Source organism: Plectropomus leopardus, chromosome 3, assembly GCF_026936395.1.
Source record: "Plectropomus leopardus strain MGB_pleo_1.0 chromosome 3, ASM2693639v1, whole genome shotgun sequence".
Lineage (NCBI taxonomy): Eukaryota > Metazoa > Chordata > Actinopteri > Perciformes > Serranidae > Plectropomus > Plectropomus leopardus.
The window spans coordinates 29208520-29225714 of NC_142178.1; the positions used below are offsets into that span (position 1 = coordinate 29208520).

Genomic DNA, 17195 nt, shown 5'->3' on the forward strand with positions numbered 1-17195 from the left:
TTGGACTCGAGCCTGCTTCTCCAAACTGGAGGTGTGCCGACTGACATCCAAAGTATGTAATACACTGACTATGGCTACGTACCTCATACAATCTCACTTTAAGAAACCAAAACTATCCCTTTAAGTAGTCAAAGGGCATCCTTTACTTATTCTCCAGAAAAAAAAGCCTGCAGACACATGTGTGTATGACATTGGGGTGCCAGAGATGGGTTCATAGACAGAATTTTGACTCTTGCATTCGTCACAAGCCTTTATACAGGATTTACAGGCCCAAACGAACCTGTAGGCCTTTTAGCATGTGACTGACACACGTCAGAGGTCCTCTGATTCACTTGCCAAAACCTGGAGCCATATTCACAACATTTTTTACCCAACTGTACCTCCGAGAGTCCAACTAAATGTCATTATTGGTTTCCTCTATGCATGCATTCACAACTCTCACAACATTTTCCCAAAAAATGGTAGAATGATACCTATAAAGAAAAGCATATTTGACCCCAAAACAACTAATTAGCTACATTTTGTTTTAAACTTACATGTTGGAGCATTTTAACTTATGCTGTGCATGGATGTGGCACGAGGAGCCACAGCCTGCAGGGACAGACACTGTCCCCCACCAAGTGACATCCAGCTGGGACATGATGTCTCTCACACAGCAGCCTCAGGCACAGGAGGATAAAGGAAGCATGAGTGCTGCAGCGCCACCCGATCACATTCACAAACCACATGTGTGTTATTCTAGCCGTCTCCATCTATTAATGGTGTAATTATTTAGGGATATGTTGCATGTGTAATACAAAACACACACGCCGCAACAGATACAGAGTGGGCGGTTTGATGTGATGCAGTCTTACTCTGTTGAGACTGCAGTTCACTACGCTTAACTTTATCAGTGCTTTAAAAAATGGGAATTTAGTTTGTATGTTGTGCTAAATTATAAACAGTGCATTACAAATGACAGTAAAATCCAATGTACAAGCTGAGGCTTTTATTTTGAAAGCCACAGCTAACAAACGCAGCATTTCCTGATTGTCATTTGCTTCGGACATAGTTGATTATATGTAGTGGTGGTATATGTGCTCTAATTTAGAAATCGTACAGTTTGTGACTTAAAAATTATGAAACAACTAAAGATTATCCTTTTAAGTGTTGTGACTGTTTTATTTTCTGAACTGTAGCCCATATGACATAATGATAAAAAACAATTCAAGTGCCCAAAGTGCGCAGGAATGCATGTAGATAGCTATATCATACACTGTAATTATTTAACTGTTTTCCATTTCTGCTCTCTGCCATAAAAATAAAGAAAAAGATGAAGGGGCCAAACAAATATCAACAAAAAAAAAATGTTCCATCTTCCATGGTAAATTGCAACTGGCTTTTGCAGTTTCAACTAAAAATGCCCCCACCCACCTACCACCAAGCGCACACACACACACACACACACACACACACACACACACACACACACACACACACACACACACACACACACACACACACACACACACACACAGGAAGACAGCTGTGAAAGCTTCAGAGAGAGAAGAAAGAAGTACATGCAATCCCATGCTATCAAAAAGCCAAACAAATAATGATGCTGTAATATTGTGAGCATTGGCCTAGAGGTTTCTGTTACAATGAAAATGCAGATTTGCATAAATACTACAGTATGTGTGGGTAGACGGTAACTCATATCTCCTCTGAGATGAATGAAAAAAAAAGATGCATCAAAGTGACTAGATGTGCTTGCATTGCTAAGAAATACAATTTGAGAATATATATTTTTAATTTTTAATGTATATAAAAGCCAGCCCAACTCATGGTAAACCAGACCAGATACCACCCATTTTACCCTACACGATGAAACACCCTACTGGGCGTAAAACTGCCCAATTGAATACTGAGTATACTGAACATCATCATACCCCCACATCCCTTCGCTCCAACTCCATGCTACCCAAAGAAACAATAAAACCCAACAAATAAAAAAGTATACTTAAGTATATGTTTTAAAACCAAACTTTATACCTCAGAATCCCTTGCATCTACTCAACTAAGGTTGTGATATATTGAAACCTCTCAGGTTGTACTTACTGTGTTAAATGTTGTAATTCAGATGTGCTTAAATATAATAAAATTAGACTAGTAATATTTGGTACTAGTATATTTAGTCACTTTTGCCAACCAAAATAGTAGTGCCTCAAATTGCATTAGTGTCTTACATTGCATTATAACCTTTGTTTATACATGTTGAAGTGTCCTCGGAAAAAGGAGTGAGTGTGTGTGTGTACGCGCGTGTGTGTGTGTACGCGCGTGCATACGTGCGTGCATGGAGTGAATGGTGCCTGTTCTGAGAGAGGCTATAAAGGGTTTGCTAAGACTAGAAAAGCACTACATAAATGCAGTTCATTTACCATATTATGACCCCCAAATGACAAAGTTACAGAGCCTTACTGGGATTGGATTCTGTAATGTATTCAGTGAATTTCAAATTGTAATCCCTTACTTTCGCTTAGGGACAGTGAGAAATATAAAAAAAAGAACGATATCTTGATTAATTGATGACAATGAGAAATATTTTAAATAGTATGATTCTCGATTAATTACTTCTGGTAACTAATTTGCTCATTTTGTTTAATTTGAAACATATTGTGCATAGAGGTTTGTTTCTGCCTAAAACAGGACTGGCTTTTTTAACCAGCAGACATTTAAATCTTTGAAAACATGAAAAAATGAAACATAAAAATAAGGTGAGAGATAGATGAAACCATGTATGTCTGAATGTGGATAAATTTAATTCTCAATTTCTACTGCTTTCCTTTTCAATCTATAACTTTCGCCTGATAAAGCCAAACCAATGAATGCTAGGATGATGTCAAAGTAAGTGGAACCCTTGAGGCTTCCTACAGCACTGAACGACGAGCTAATATCCACTGATTTATTTTCCCCATGTAGGTCCTCTGACTCTCCATCTAATGAATTAATGATGAACCTAAAAGCATCAAATGCAAGTCATCAACTAGTGATCAAAAGAGGACACGGAACATTTAGGCCTAAAAACACCCCTGTGAAGTCAAAGTGTGTGTATAATGGCCGGCGTTTGAGGGTATAGGTTCATACAAAATGAAAAATGAAAATATTTTTCTTTATTTCATGCCACGGAAATCCTAATTCTACTTAAATACAAATAGAGCCGCAGTGGCTCAGGAGTTAGAGCTGTTGTCCACTAATCAGAGGGCCGGTGGTTCGATTCTGGTCTCTGGAATCTACATTTGTGGCAAGAAGGCTGTGAATTGTTATCAGACCTTATAAGCCAGTGGCATCTTGCATGGTAGCCTCTGCCAACAATGTACGAATGGGTGAATGCTTGTGTTGTAAATTGCTTTAGATGGTTGCTAAAGCCTGGTTCAAACTGGACAACAATGAGCTGCCAAGCGCACCAATTATTAGCCCGCTTCCTTACAGGTTCATTGGGCTGTTCAAACAGGACGCTCTGCAGCGTTTTTCAGTTTTGGGATCTGATTTACCAAAATTCTCATCATCTCTCCAGTTTGACATTTTGTGGGCACAAACTTTGTTCATGATGGCTGGCAGCCTATAAAGTTCTTATAATGTCTGATCCAACTGATTAGGACATTTGTGTTCTCACATACAGCTCCTTCAGGTAATGTGTAGATAATTTCAGGTTTGCATTGCACGTGTGAAAAGGGGTTAAGGACATTTGATAAGACAAGAGCAGAGGAGCAGAATCGCTTGCTGGCTGGTGTGTAGAAATGCATTTTTGGTATGAACGGCTAGGTGACTGCACACGCGTAAATTCACATATCGGGGTGTTTCTGTGTCCAGTGTGAACGTGCCGTTAGACTAGAAAGTGCTATATAAATGTCTATATAAAAATCATTTACCAAACACTTAAAGAGATGATAATGCCACCAAAATTTACTTTAATGTGGCTCCAAAGCATTTCAGATTACATAAAGCACTGCACTGACATTTGTTTTTCAAATGAAAATCTTGCTTGAACATTAAAAATCACTGCATGCATGACTGGTGAAATTGATTACTTATTGCACATATGCTCACTTCTGCTGCAATATTTTATCATAAATTACTTTAGAAAATATGTTTCACAGGTTCACAAAATTTGTATGGACATTAAAGAGTGAAACTTGTGCAAGTTCCATTTAAACATTACTTAAAATAATAATAATCTTATTCACTATTAGCAGTGATTCCCAGTGAATTTCTCCTGCCAACAGATGCTGTCTCTGTGTCCACAGTCTGATAGCTGAATGGTTTTGTGCCACCAAACTGCATCCAAAACTTCTTCACACATAAAAAAGGCACACTGTTGCAGGTTAAGATTGACATGTTATGGTACTGCATATATAACTAGTCATGGGATTACACTGTTACATACACTGTATGCATCTCTTGGGGAAGCACTGATTCACATACTGTACAGTATTTGTCACCCAGAGGACCATGAAATGGTTGTGTGACATCTGTTTGATTTTGTTTCTTTTAAAGAGAAATTCTCAATTTGCGGGCTCTCTATATAAATACATGTCATGCTTGCTTAATTACTCTGTGTTGCACATTTGTCATAGTTTGTTTGTTTTTCTGTCAGACTTGGCTGCTGCAGCAAGTAGGACATGAACCCTCACTGGCTTCCCGTCACACTTCTGTGTTTGCCACTGGCTTTTATTGAATAAAATTTGAGACTATTTATTCATATTTTGCTCTACACTGTAGCTCCACCCCGAAATGCTATTTATATGTGAGTTTATATAAGTGAAGTCATATATGAGATTATTTTAAGAAATAAAAACAAAAAAATTAAATCCTCTATGATATTAGACCATGGTGTCTGCAGGTATCAGACACTTACATTCAGTGCCTTTTAAGACCATTTTAAGGTCATTTTTATCCAAATTTAAGACTTTTTTTGGACAAATCATCCATTTATTAAATCATTGCGGGACATCTGAGGACGTCATTTTGGGTTTTGGAAAACACTGATCAAACTTGCATTATCCACTGAGTGCTCAGACAACCAGCAGAAGTTGTAGCACTGTGAAAAGGACATGATCCCTCACTGACTTTATATCTACAAATGCTGCTGCTGTGGGTGAGCACTTTACCCTTCTATTATTTACATTTTATGCTTGCTTGTTTGCTGTTTGTTTTTGCGCATTTCTTGCATTTTGCTTTTGGTTCTTCCTGTATTGTACATTTGTGACACAATAACGTTTTTCTTTTTTCCTAAATTTCCTACTATTTTTCCTAGTTTTGATTGTCTATTTCCCTACACATCTTCTCTGTGGAGGCGTCCTGCCCAACCAATACAATTCAGGGACATGATCCCTCAGTGGACTCCCACCCACAAACACAGCAGAGCAGGGTGAGAGTGTTACCCCTCTATTTACATATATGCCTGCTTGTTGGCATTAGGTTGTATACTTTATTTGGTTTCTTCTTTTGCCACAGCATTTCTTTTTTATGTTTTCTTCCTGTTTTCCCATCTCCCAGATGAATACTGAAGTTGTGGGTTTGAACTTTAGTCCTCTATATACTGTACTTTTTATGCCCATCACTGTGCATTTTATGTCAATGTGTGCACCTTCTCCATGTGGGTGCCCAAACCAACATCGAGAAGATGCTCGTTAAATGCACATGATCCCTCACTGGATTCCCACCCACACACATTGCCTATTGTATTAGCTGAAACACAACATACATTTAGAAACCACTGCCAGCAATTCAATCACAGACTGTGTAAAATAATAGATGTAACGTGACTCATTTTGAAGTTTGTAGACTGCTGTTCCGAAGCTTCGTATCAGCATTTATGGTATGGCTATCTTGGGTTTTTGGAGCAAGGAGTGACCATATTCAACACAAACTCATCCTAAGTTGTCTCATATTGTTGCTTTGTCGGTAGACTTCCGGGTCTACATCATATGTTCTAGGTAATCTCCTGCGTCTGCTGCTGACATTCGGAGAAGCTGAAACCAACGCTGGGACGTCAACAAAAGCGCAGGGTTAGGATTACGGTTTGTTGGGCCCATTCACTACCCCTCCCTCCCATCCTATAGGGACCTTCTAGCTCATTTTATGATGTAATTACTGGCAGCATTTCACTTGATGCCATCCAGCGGCGTATCACAAGGCCCGAGGTTCCGTCTGGCCTCGTTATCAACTGCCGCCGCATGTCTGCATATCATACTGCTGCACCAGGTGCCATCTGGCTGAGCAGCGGCATTATAACACTACAAAAGCGGCAGTATTTGATGACTTGGGAATGAGAATAGGCTGCCATATTTGAACAGGATAGTAGGGTTGGAGAGGAGGGAAAGGTGAATCTGACAGCCAGTCACTCAAGTGGGCCCGCCCTTAAATATGCATAACTTTAAGCATTAGTAAAAATGTAAAAGGGTGAGTTAAATAAAAATTCACCCCTTGTACAGTCTTCATGAATGTTGAAATTAGCTATTAAGACCAAGCTATTACATAGCTATATATTATATAGCTATTTTTATATCAGGTTGTAAACATGTAAAGGTGGGCATTTTAACAATGTTGTCTATGGGGGTTGCCTCTCTTTTGGAGCCAGCCTCAAGTGGTCATTCAAGCAATTGCAGTTTTCAGCACTTCTGCATTGACTTCATTTTTAAGCCCTTGAGGTTGCTGCTTGATTTCAAGCTCAGTTCTTTGTTGTGGTGGGTGACAATTTCAACCCAGTGCCACCCATGCATCCTATTTCTACCACTGCATTCCACAGTATTGTACCACATTGTGGTGAACAGTTTCAAAAACAGGCTGTTTGACTTGGAATTGGAATAAATGGATTGTGTCAGCAACAGGGATGTCTGCTCAGCAGCTCTGACTGACGACGTCATCTCAAACGGATGACAGATAATTCACCACAGGACTGAAAAAAGCGACTACTGAAAATCAAGCCAAGCCTGCACACTGTAGCAATGTATTGCAATACTGAATGAGTTAGATAACCTGGACTACAGTTTATTGTGTTGAGCCTCTACGTGGGGCATTGTAAAATTGCACAAAAGAACTCTTCCCTCACTTACTACTCATTCTTAGCTGAGAAAAATCCACTGTGCTCAAAGAGGATCAAGTAAAATTGAGTTTGTGTCCTTTGCATCCTTTCTGCGATACGGTCTCAACAACAGCAAACATGCTGAAGGGCAGCAATGGTTTGTATGTCTGTGTGTGCTTACGTGTGATAGAAGAGGAAGATGATAGGGCATCATGCTCCATCTCTGGTGCCTTTCCATTTTCATTATTTCCATACAGGTAAATAAAACTCCACTTCAATCCTACTACATGCGACAACCTGTAAATAGGTTCATGTCACAACATCTCATACAGGACTTACCCACACACTCACAATCAGTCTGTCGGTCTTATGTCTCTGTGTCTTTCTCTATCACATGCTCTCTCTGTCGCCCCTCTGTTTTCTGATCCGCATAGACTGTATTATCACAGCATTTCTCTCAACGTAGCCAAAAGTATTGTGGTAACAAATCTCCCAGCCTAATCTCACATGGGTTTATGTCAGGGATGATGCTGCTTGTGTTTTCCAATCTCAGCACTGAACATTCGCATGATTAAATTACTGAGGCAAATCGGATATGGACCCGGCTCTCATTTCAGCTTCCTTGCAGATAGAGGGCCTACACGTGGAAGTGTGGAAGTCCACCCAACCCTGAAGAACAGCATTACCAGACAAAATCAGGCAGAGTAAAATAACAACTGACAAACAGAACAATGATTTTGGCAGAAGGGGATGTGGTGGCATTGATGCAATCTGCTGCAAGTCTGGCAACAGGGCGAGCAAAAGCCACGAGTAAAGCCGGGCAAAGCTGCATGGGCTACATCAAGCCGTGGATGTGAAATGATAGTGGAGAGGGGCTATGATGTCCTGCGACCTCAGACATGACATTATGGGGATAAATTCACTTTGATGAGTGAAAAACTATTCTTGTGTGATACGTGACATTTTCATTTTATGTTACAAAGCACAGACAGGACAAAAAAGCAGACACAACGTCTAGTTAATGAACATCACTTTGCAGTTGCAGCCTCTAGCGGGACTCTTCCACAATCTCTGCAAAGTAAAGCAAAACCTTAAGTTATACTTTTTTGTTCTCAGCGGGGAACTTTACTGACCCATGTTAACCTTTTAGGAAGTGGGCAGCCTCAGGGAAGAACCCAGAGAACAAAAAGGGCAATGGAAGAGTATTTCTAATACTTCAAATCCATTCATTATCAACAAAGAGCTCTGCAAATTTAAAGCTGCGACATTCAATATTTTCATATCAACAATGGATGAAATAATCATGACATGTGATAATGTGATAAACCCACAGAGAATCATCACCTGACTGTAGTTTTTCCTCAGCTCTGTAGGGTGTTTTTCACTCCTTTCAATTTTACAGCTGCGACTTAGCTGGTTCAGTCTCACTGCTCTCATTAAGTGCGTTTACATTGACATTAATAACCCAATCATGAACGGGTTTTTGGAGTGTCTGTTTATGTGTTTGAGCATGTAAACATTATATTCCATTTATGAAAAAACTGTATATGTTTATATACCACTATTTTGTAACAGCAAAAAAAAAAAAAAAATGTGTTTTGAATGAAAAAGTCAAAGATGACTGTCTATGTAGCACATGCTTTAATACAAAACACTGTTAATAAATGCAGTGGTGAAGTACTCATTTACTTATGTAAAATTACTAATATCTAATATCACAAAAAATAAAAATAATTTGTTAGTAACAAAGTAACAGTGCTGCATAGAAAACGGTACTTAATTAAAGGTACATAAGTACAATAAGAAAAATTGTATTAAGATATTAAAAGTAAAAATACTCATGCAAAAAATGCAAATCTGCTTAGTAAGTCAAAAAAAATTAAAAGGAAAAGCAGTATTATATATTATTGTATATATGTTGCAAGCTGAAACCATTAAATGTTTTTACATGATAATTGACAAACTATGTAAACAGTTTCCAATTAATTTTCTTATCAACTGACTGAATAATTTCAGTTGTACTTGTATATTTTCATGTGGTTTGTGTACAAAAATCCTAATTCATAAAGTAGGTAGCAATTAAAATGATCAAATAATTGTAGAGTAGTAAAAAGTACAATATTTAGAAAGTGGTGTAGAATAAAATACTCATGCACAGTAAAAGTACTTACAATTTAGTACATCCACACAGTACTTGCGTAAATGTACTTAGTAACATTCCTCCACTGAGTATATGTAATCCATGCAGCAAGAATGCCACAAAAGATTATACACAAAACAAAGTATTATATAAAGGTAACTAATACCGTGAATGTTTCTCCTTGCTGGTACAGTCAACATAAACACTTATGTAGTACATATTGTTAATGTTGAGTTTACTACTTACTACTTACTACTTACTACTAACTAATTTTAAATTAATTTAATGATCATTTTAAACCTTTTCTCTTCAAACTATTGACAAATAATTTTCTGTTGATCAACTGTTTGATTTAAAAACTAATTGTTTCAAAACTACAAAACTTGGGGTGAGCAGAAACTTGAGCAACTGAGGGAACCTTGCAACAATAGAAACAACTCTGCAAATAAAGGATGATCTGAACCAGGTGAGATCCAAAAGCCCTCACTCCAGGGAATGAAAGTTCCCAATGGAATATTATTCTCATGTAAGTAAAGCATGTAAAAAAGAAGCACGACTGAGAGCAGCGGTGTGGAAGAGAAACCTGAGCCTACAGCAGGGCCAAGAGAATGAGTCATGCTCTTAAAGGCTGTGTATATATACTGTATATGGCATACGTGCTTGTCAGGGAGTGTGTGTGTGTGTGTGTGTGTGTGTGTGTGTGTGTGTGTGTGTGTGTGTGTTTGTGTTTGTGTGTGTGTGTATGGCAGTGCATGGAGCACTTACCTTCAGTAAAGGTCCTTTCTACACAGTTCTTAGGTCTTAGAAATCAGGCATCTCGATAATCTTCAAAACCATCTAATCCTGGATCTGCGGGGGATGTGAAAGATGTTAAAAGCTGCTACTGACACACACGTAACCTTTTCCTTTTTACTTATCTCCTATGTATTCTGCTGAGCCTCTGTGAGGGTTATAATTCTTTTTGGAGAGGTAGCTTTGAACTTTGGTGACCAAATCCAAATATTACAAATGCCGGGCTTCACATTGATTTTTTTTTTCTTTTTCAGGACATTGCAGTACTGAAAAAAGATGCAGGACTCATGCCGAGAGGTTATATGAATTCTATTCCATGTTTTAACTCTGATATTTATGTACAAGCATACCATATTATACCAAAATTAAAAACTGTTAAAAATTTAGAAGTGGCATACTGCCCCCTCTTCCTGTTTAGGTGGCTTTGTCAACAGCAGTGGACCCACAATGGGCCACAGTGAAGCTGTCACATTCACCTCCATGCCAAAAAGCATTTGGCTGCCAAGCTTTTAAAAGCAATTTAACCAGAAAAATCCTCTTTTGCCAATCTCCAGTGGTTTCAATTCTCACCTTGCTGACATTATGTACAAAGTGTACCTCAGTATGTGTCAGTACACTATGACATAACTTTTGGGTGTGATTACAGATTCAGACTTTTAATGACATCTAAACCACCACCCTGGGCATGGATGGATTACTGAACAAAAGCAAAAGCATGCGCGCACATCCAATACAAACTTGGAGCTGGTGCTGAACCAAACGTGAGTGAAAAGTAAATAGGCTAAAAATGGTTTGCACACTGCAGTTAACACTTATTTAATGCACCAAAGTGAAGTTTCAGGCAAGACAGCTCTTCATTAGACTAGATTTGCACTGTGATACATAATCTTAAATAGGTATGTGAACAGTCATGTGACCAATCACATGAGCAGGATACACGTCAATGTATACAGAACAATAAATACAGGCATAATCACAAACATCCCTATTGTATCTAGACTCCTAACAGGCCAGGCACACGCCCAAAGTGGCCTTTGACTGCAAAATGCCCCTCACATTAACAAAATAATGACTAGAAACTCAAAAGGACCACAAAGAGACACAACAGAACTGAAAAAAGACACACAATAAATACAAATAGATGCAAAACTACTACAAGGTTACCACAGAGACACTTAACCACAAAAAGATGCATTAGAACTACAAAACCATACAAAACTAAAAAAAAAAACACCTGGCAAATCCTCCACAGTTTGTATGTCTTACGCCTATATAGAAGACGTGGTGGGGCCATTTGCATATCTGAGCCTAAGGGCCCATTGTTCTGTGATCCTGAGTGTGGTGAAACAATGCTTTTCAGCCTTGTATTAAGTCACCTTTTAATTTTTGGACAGGAAGTAGTCCAAGAAGTGTCCCTCACTCAGAGGGTGAGGGCGAGGAAAAAAAAAAACAGGGGGAGGAGGGAAACTTACACATATTTAAGGGCAATAGCTACTGCCATATTTTATACAATCTATGGCTGGTACCAATCGATGCCTCGGGTTGTCTAGTGTCATATAATCAGTATTTTCACTCTGGCTTTGAACCTGAGCCTGAGCCACCATATTTATTAGTCGCCCAGCTCCTCACCTTTGTCACATGTATGTTCTGAGCATCTGACCCCCGCTGTAATAGTGAAAATGGCTGGTCGAGTTGACAATAACTGCGAGGAGTGGAAGATCAGATAACAAGATGTGTTTTAATGGTAAAAGTAAAGTATTGCAAACACATATAACTTGTATTATCAGTAGTATAAGTCAGAAAATGAACTGTTTAATTTAATTTAAACCATTTAAGATCCCATCTGTACCCTTTGACCGTCCCTGGCGACCAACCTGAATGTGAATAATATAAAACAGCAAAACTAAGAACAAAATTAAAACCCTAAGTTCAGTGACGATATGATGGGATGTAAATGGAACTGTTTAAAATGAGAGAGGTGAGGCGGGCTAATGTGTTTGGGACCTCGCCACTCCGTTACTGTCCCCTTTCTTCATCATCGTGCCTCGTGCTGAAACGGAGGTAAGCAGATGAAATTGTGTCTCCGACAGCAGTGGTGGCCGAATCAATTGCTTTTCAGATGCTTGCATTACTGCCCAGGCATTTTAAACACTCGTCTGTGCCTTCATGCTTTTTTTCCAATGCGACATGTTTCTGCCGAGCCTCCTCCTTCTTTCAAATGATGCATCGATGGTGTCAAACCAGCCATATGCTGACCAATTGAGAGGCAAACCACAGACGTATACTGTCACACTTAAATTCAAATGCACAAGAGATTTAACGGTGATAAAAGATGGCTCATTAGGTAAATACAGCCCAAGAACCCAGGTGTTATCCTCAACCAACATTTACTTGATGTCATTAACACAGAAAAATCAAATTGTATTAATGTCTTTAAATAAGGTCACAACTTTGACCTTGATGCACCAAATCAACATCAAAGACATCAGACATTAAAGTCACGAAAGAGAAGCCAGAACAAATTCATAATGCATCTAAATTTGCAACAAGAATGTCAAGATATGAGTCTATCAGACATATCTATAGGGTCTATTCTGTGTCTGCAGTACATGAATGTGTCTGATTTATTCATTGAGATAATGCTGGTAGCCTCCAGCCTCTATGTTTAATCACTACCTTAGACTGGAAGCCAGAGCTGCAGCTATTTTTCTCATGTTTATTTCTACATTTCTATTCATCTTCTGTGTTCTAATACTTGTGCAGGCTCATATAAAGCTGTGTGGTCATGGCCTGCTGTGCATGTCACAGCATGGACACAAGTGTCTGATGAGAAATTGTTTATCAAAACTGTCCCTGATCTGATCCTTTCATCAGGCTGGGAAGACACAAACTATTTTGGGACAGTCTGTTTTGTTGATGACTACTTGTTTTATGAGAGATATAGATTGGACACAGCGAGAGGTCACAGTTGTCTTACAGAAGAGAAAAAGTTTAAGTCTATCATCAACATTCAGTTTCTCACAAAAACACAAAGACAGGAAGCTCTGAGGAAGTACTGAGCCACTATCAAAACACAGCACAAGGTCCAAGAACTATCCTTTATATGTGTCCTTTACAATGGCATGGATAATAGATACAGCCAATAGATGGCACTAGAGGGCGATGTGGAAAGTTTCACACAGCTTGAACGATGGTGGTCTGTGCAGCGATTGTATACGTCCCTACATGCTGACGGAGAATTCTTTTCACTAATTTCATCATATATTACCAATTTGTTCTGCTCTGCCCTGGGGCGTATCTAGGGAGTGGCCTGGGGTGGCACAGACCACCGCCAAAGTCTGATTGGCCACCCCGGGTGCCACCCCATTATGACTGGCTATGTTCTCAGTAAAATTGAAGTGTTTTACAATTAAAATATTTTTTGTTTATTTACTCTTAAACGGAACACTGAACAACTATTAACAAAGTTTGTTCACACAGGCTTACTTATTCAAATTTAGCTGACACTTGCTATTGTACTATTTAGTTTTGGAGAAACAATTTCTTTAATAAAGTTAACTTTTATAAAATAAATTTTATATTTGCATGGTGTGACTCTGTTGTTTTAGGATTGGTAGGTCTATTTATCTATTAAACTAAGCTATAAACAGGAAGAAAGACACTACAATATTAGTAATTCAAGTAGGTATGAAAGTGGAGACAGAAATGGTATATTAAAGCTGTGCTGACGCGCGTACTCGCAGCAGCGCTCATACTTCATGCCACCTCTGCATAGGTCAGTGCCCCATTTGGGCCACCCTCAGTAAAAAAAAGTTTTTCTTCTGGTTCTGCCATTATTTAAATTTCTTCTTCGTCTCCTACGGTCAGATTTCACTTGAACTATGCTACACACTACACTTTTTTTGTTTTGTTTGGTTTGGTTATTATCTTCATTTTGCTTTTTGTTTCTTTTCTTGTGAGGGGGGTCGGGGGGGTTGTTTTGGTATCATTACAATAGGTGTGCTTTTATTTATTTGAATATTATCCTTTTCTTCCTGATTGAAATATGAATGATTCTGTTGTTTTGTTTTAGTGTAAAACTGTTATAAATAACGTAAGAAAAACCAATAACTAGGCTACACTGCCCCACAATCTCCCCATGTACTGCTCCACTTTGTCTGTACAAAGTGCACAAAAATGGATGCAGAGAACAGAAAAAAGGCTCCGTCTGTCGTCATCTCTGAATGTAATTTTAAGCATAAAGACAAAAAACAAAATGCTGAAAAGAGAGTGAATATTGGACTAAAAACTCAACTCCAACTTTAGTTGCTCCCAGTCTGCTAAATCCTTGCTAATCTGTTAGCCTTAGCAACTTTTTCAGGTGATAATATGTTAAGTTTAAATTTTGTGTTTACAGCTTTCTCAAAGCCAGCCAAAAAAATCAGTGTCACACAATCAATATACTGATTTAGATCTCTTCATTTCAGTCTCAGAAAGGAAGGAGCATGATTAAAGTATTTCCAAAAATGCTCAGTTATTCCATCAATGCCATTTTCTCATGCACAAATGCAGAAAACCAAAGAGCCATCACAACACATCACTCCAAAGCCCTTTGAAAAATCAGATGTGTGCAATGGACACAATGGTTCAAAGCGATAGAGTGAGAGACCAGGGCCGAACCTAAGGTTGCACATCACTCTGAGGGGATGAAGTGGTGTGAATCACAGACACTGACAAGGTGATATGGTAATTATGGACCATGAGACCAGGAGGCGCTTAATGCACGCCATAGTTTAAGTGTCTACATATCTGCGTGCGGACAGCAGATTTTACTTTTTGTATGTGTTACTGCGTTTGTGTCTGCACATGTGTGCGTGTTTGTTTGTTTGTGCTTGTGTGAGAGTACAAGATGCATCTGGCTGTCATGATATTTCACATCTCAGGCAGAGACTAAGTAGGCTGGCACCTAATGAGCCGATTACTGCAAGCAGCATATGGTGTGTTCTGTATGGTTCTCTTGGCTCCACCTTTAGCGCTGATGAGAGCGGGGAGAGATGTGAGGAGTGGGTGGGTCAGCTTGGGGAGAAAATGCACAGACATGCGTCTACTTAGACACACAAAGCTGTTTCGTGATTGCACAATCTCTTTGGGATGGAATGTACAAAGACAGAGGATGCAGAAGGAGCTGGAGGGATTGGGAACTTCCTCCATTCATCTAATGTCATTATGAAATTCCTACAAGTCCACTTCACATGACAGCCAAATGTGTCACAGTGTTTAAAGAGCAGTTTTTAATTAATGAGCAAATGCTTCTGGCAGCTGAGATTAATGCATCTGTTCAGAATAGAGTAAAAAATGAAAACATTGACTTGTGTTTGTTTTTAAACCATTTCACATGTTCAGTCCTTGCTTATTAAAACTGTCAACTTTTCTACAGAAACAGGTGCATGTTTGCCCCTGCAAAGTGCAAATTGCTATATGAGTGCATTTACATTCAGTAATAATTAATGAAGTATGAAAGTGTTATCAGGTTACCAAAACACAAAGTCTCCCAACCCATGTTGCCCAGAGTGCCAAAATAACAAGTATTTTGACTCTGGAATTCACTCTTGCCAAAGTTTTGCCATATGTTGGTTGGTTTGTCAAAAATTTAATAAACCAAAATATGTTTAAAGCTGTTATAATCACCATGTTTATATCAACAAATGACTATGTCTATGTAAAAGCCATTACCACTATCAAAAATTGTCCTGTAAAATTATGGTAAACTACTGGCACCTGTATTTGCTGTTATTTTAAATTGTCCCTACCATGAATTACTTCAGCAGTATCTTAGCGTTAAATGTATTACAGTAATCTAAAGTAGGATTGGAGGTTTACTGTGTAATAATAGCGAAAAAAGCATCATCATTTTTGTTGTGTTTTACTGTGTTTTGGAAAAACTGTACATTACCATCAGAATTTGGCTGTATTTTCACATCAATTTCACTGTAACAACTTATCGCCTAAAATTACGGTAAACTAGTGGAAGCTGGAGTTTCAGGCATCCTACCCTTATTTTAAAGTGTCACTACAGATAATTACCTCAACAGTATTTTAACATTCAATTTACTATTGTATTTTATAGTGGAATGTGAGGTTTACAATGTGATATTGGCTCCAAAAAGCATCAAGATTTACAGTGTTTTACTGTTAGTTTGGTTGTTTTTTTTTAATGTATGTACATTATTGTGAGAATGTTGCTGTATTTTGACAACAATTTGTTACAGTGAACAGAGAATTAAGACCAAACTCTTTAGTTCTCTTCAAATCTGTGGAGTATTTCAGAATATTTTTGGTCAGTGTTTCATTTTTTTGGCTTGCACCTTTAGTGCAATTCTGTTCTGTTCTGTCTTCTGACATCCCCTGGAAGCATGTGGCTAGTGACAATATGAGACAAAAGCTCCCTATTACCCTTGGTTAGATAAAACACTAAAAATTGGGGAGAAACTTACAGCAGAATTATTAAACGACTGCCTGTGGGAGGCTATAAGGCTGCACTCTGAAACTGTCGCATGGCCATCAAACAAAGTGGAAAAGAGACAGCTCAAACAAACAAAACTCAGAAGAATGCAGGATGGTACAGCTGCTTCAGAGATTTACGGAAGACATTGCGGACAAATTGAAAAACTTCAGGAAAGACTTTAAATTATACCAGACTGAAATGAAAGAAGCCCTCACTGACCTGAGCACGTCCCATGTAAAAGATATAAAAAAGAGCTAAAAAAAAAAAAAAACAGAGCAGGTGGAGGAGTCAGAATCAGCATTTTGATCAGCAAAAGGTTGCTGTTTTCAGCAAAATGCTAAAAAAAAAAAAAACACCCACTCTATACAGCTTTTTGTCTGAAATCAGCTGCTGCCTGAAACTAGAAATTATATTATGGGAGCAATAAAAATAAACCAAACCATAAAGGTGGCTTCTGTAAAGCCAAAACAAGTAGCTGAAAGACATTAAATCATTAGCAGATTTCATGGGAACTTTAATGGCCAACGTGGATGCCGTTAAAGTATGATAATGGACAGTAAGAATATTTATATATGTTTTATGCTTTTTCCAATCAAAATCGAAAGTTTTTCCACAAGCCATAACTCTCACTACTCTTATAAATAAGACAAACTTTAGAAATGACGACCGGAATATTTTTCTCATCTGCTGAGCTCATTGAACTCGTGGCTCAACTT

The 17195-nt window shown here is 38.4% G+C and overlaps 1 long non-coding RNA gene across 2 annotated transcripts in view; it reads right to left on the reverse strand.

The window, feature by feature from the left end:
* The window catches only part of LOC148190018 (uncharacterized), a 132902-nt gene that overhangs the window by 20254 nt on the left and 95453 nt on the right, over positions 1–17195 (reverse strand). Inside the window, exon 5 of one of the 2 annotated variants that reach the window (XR_015776295.1) lies at positions 9969–10052. The exons of the other annotated variant lie outside the window; for it this stretch is intronic. This is a non-coding gene — a long non-coding RNA (uncharacterized LOC148190018). The remainder of the gene's footprint in view (positions 1–9968; positions 10053–17195) is intronic. 2 annotated transcript variants of the gene reach the window in all.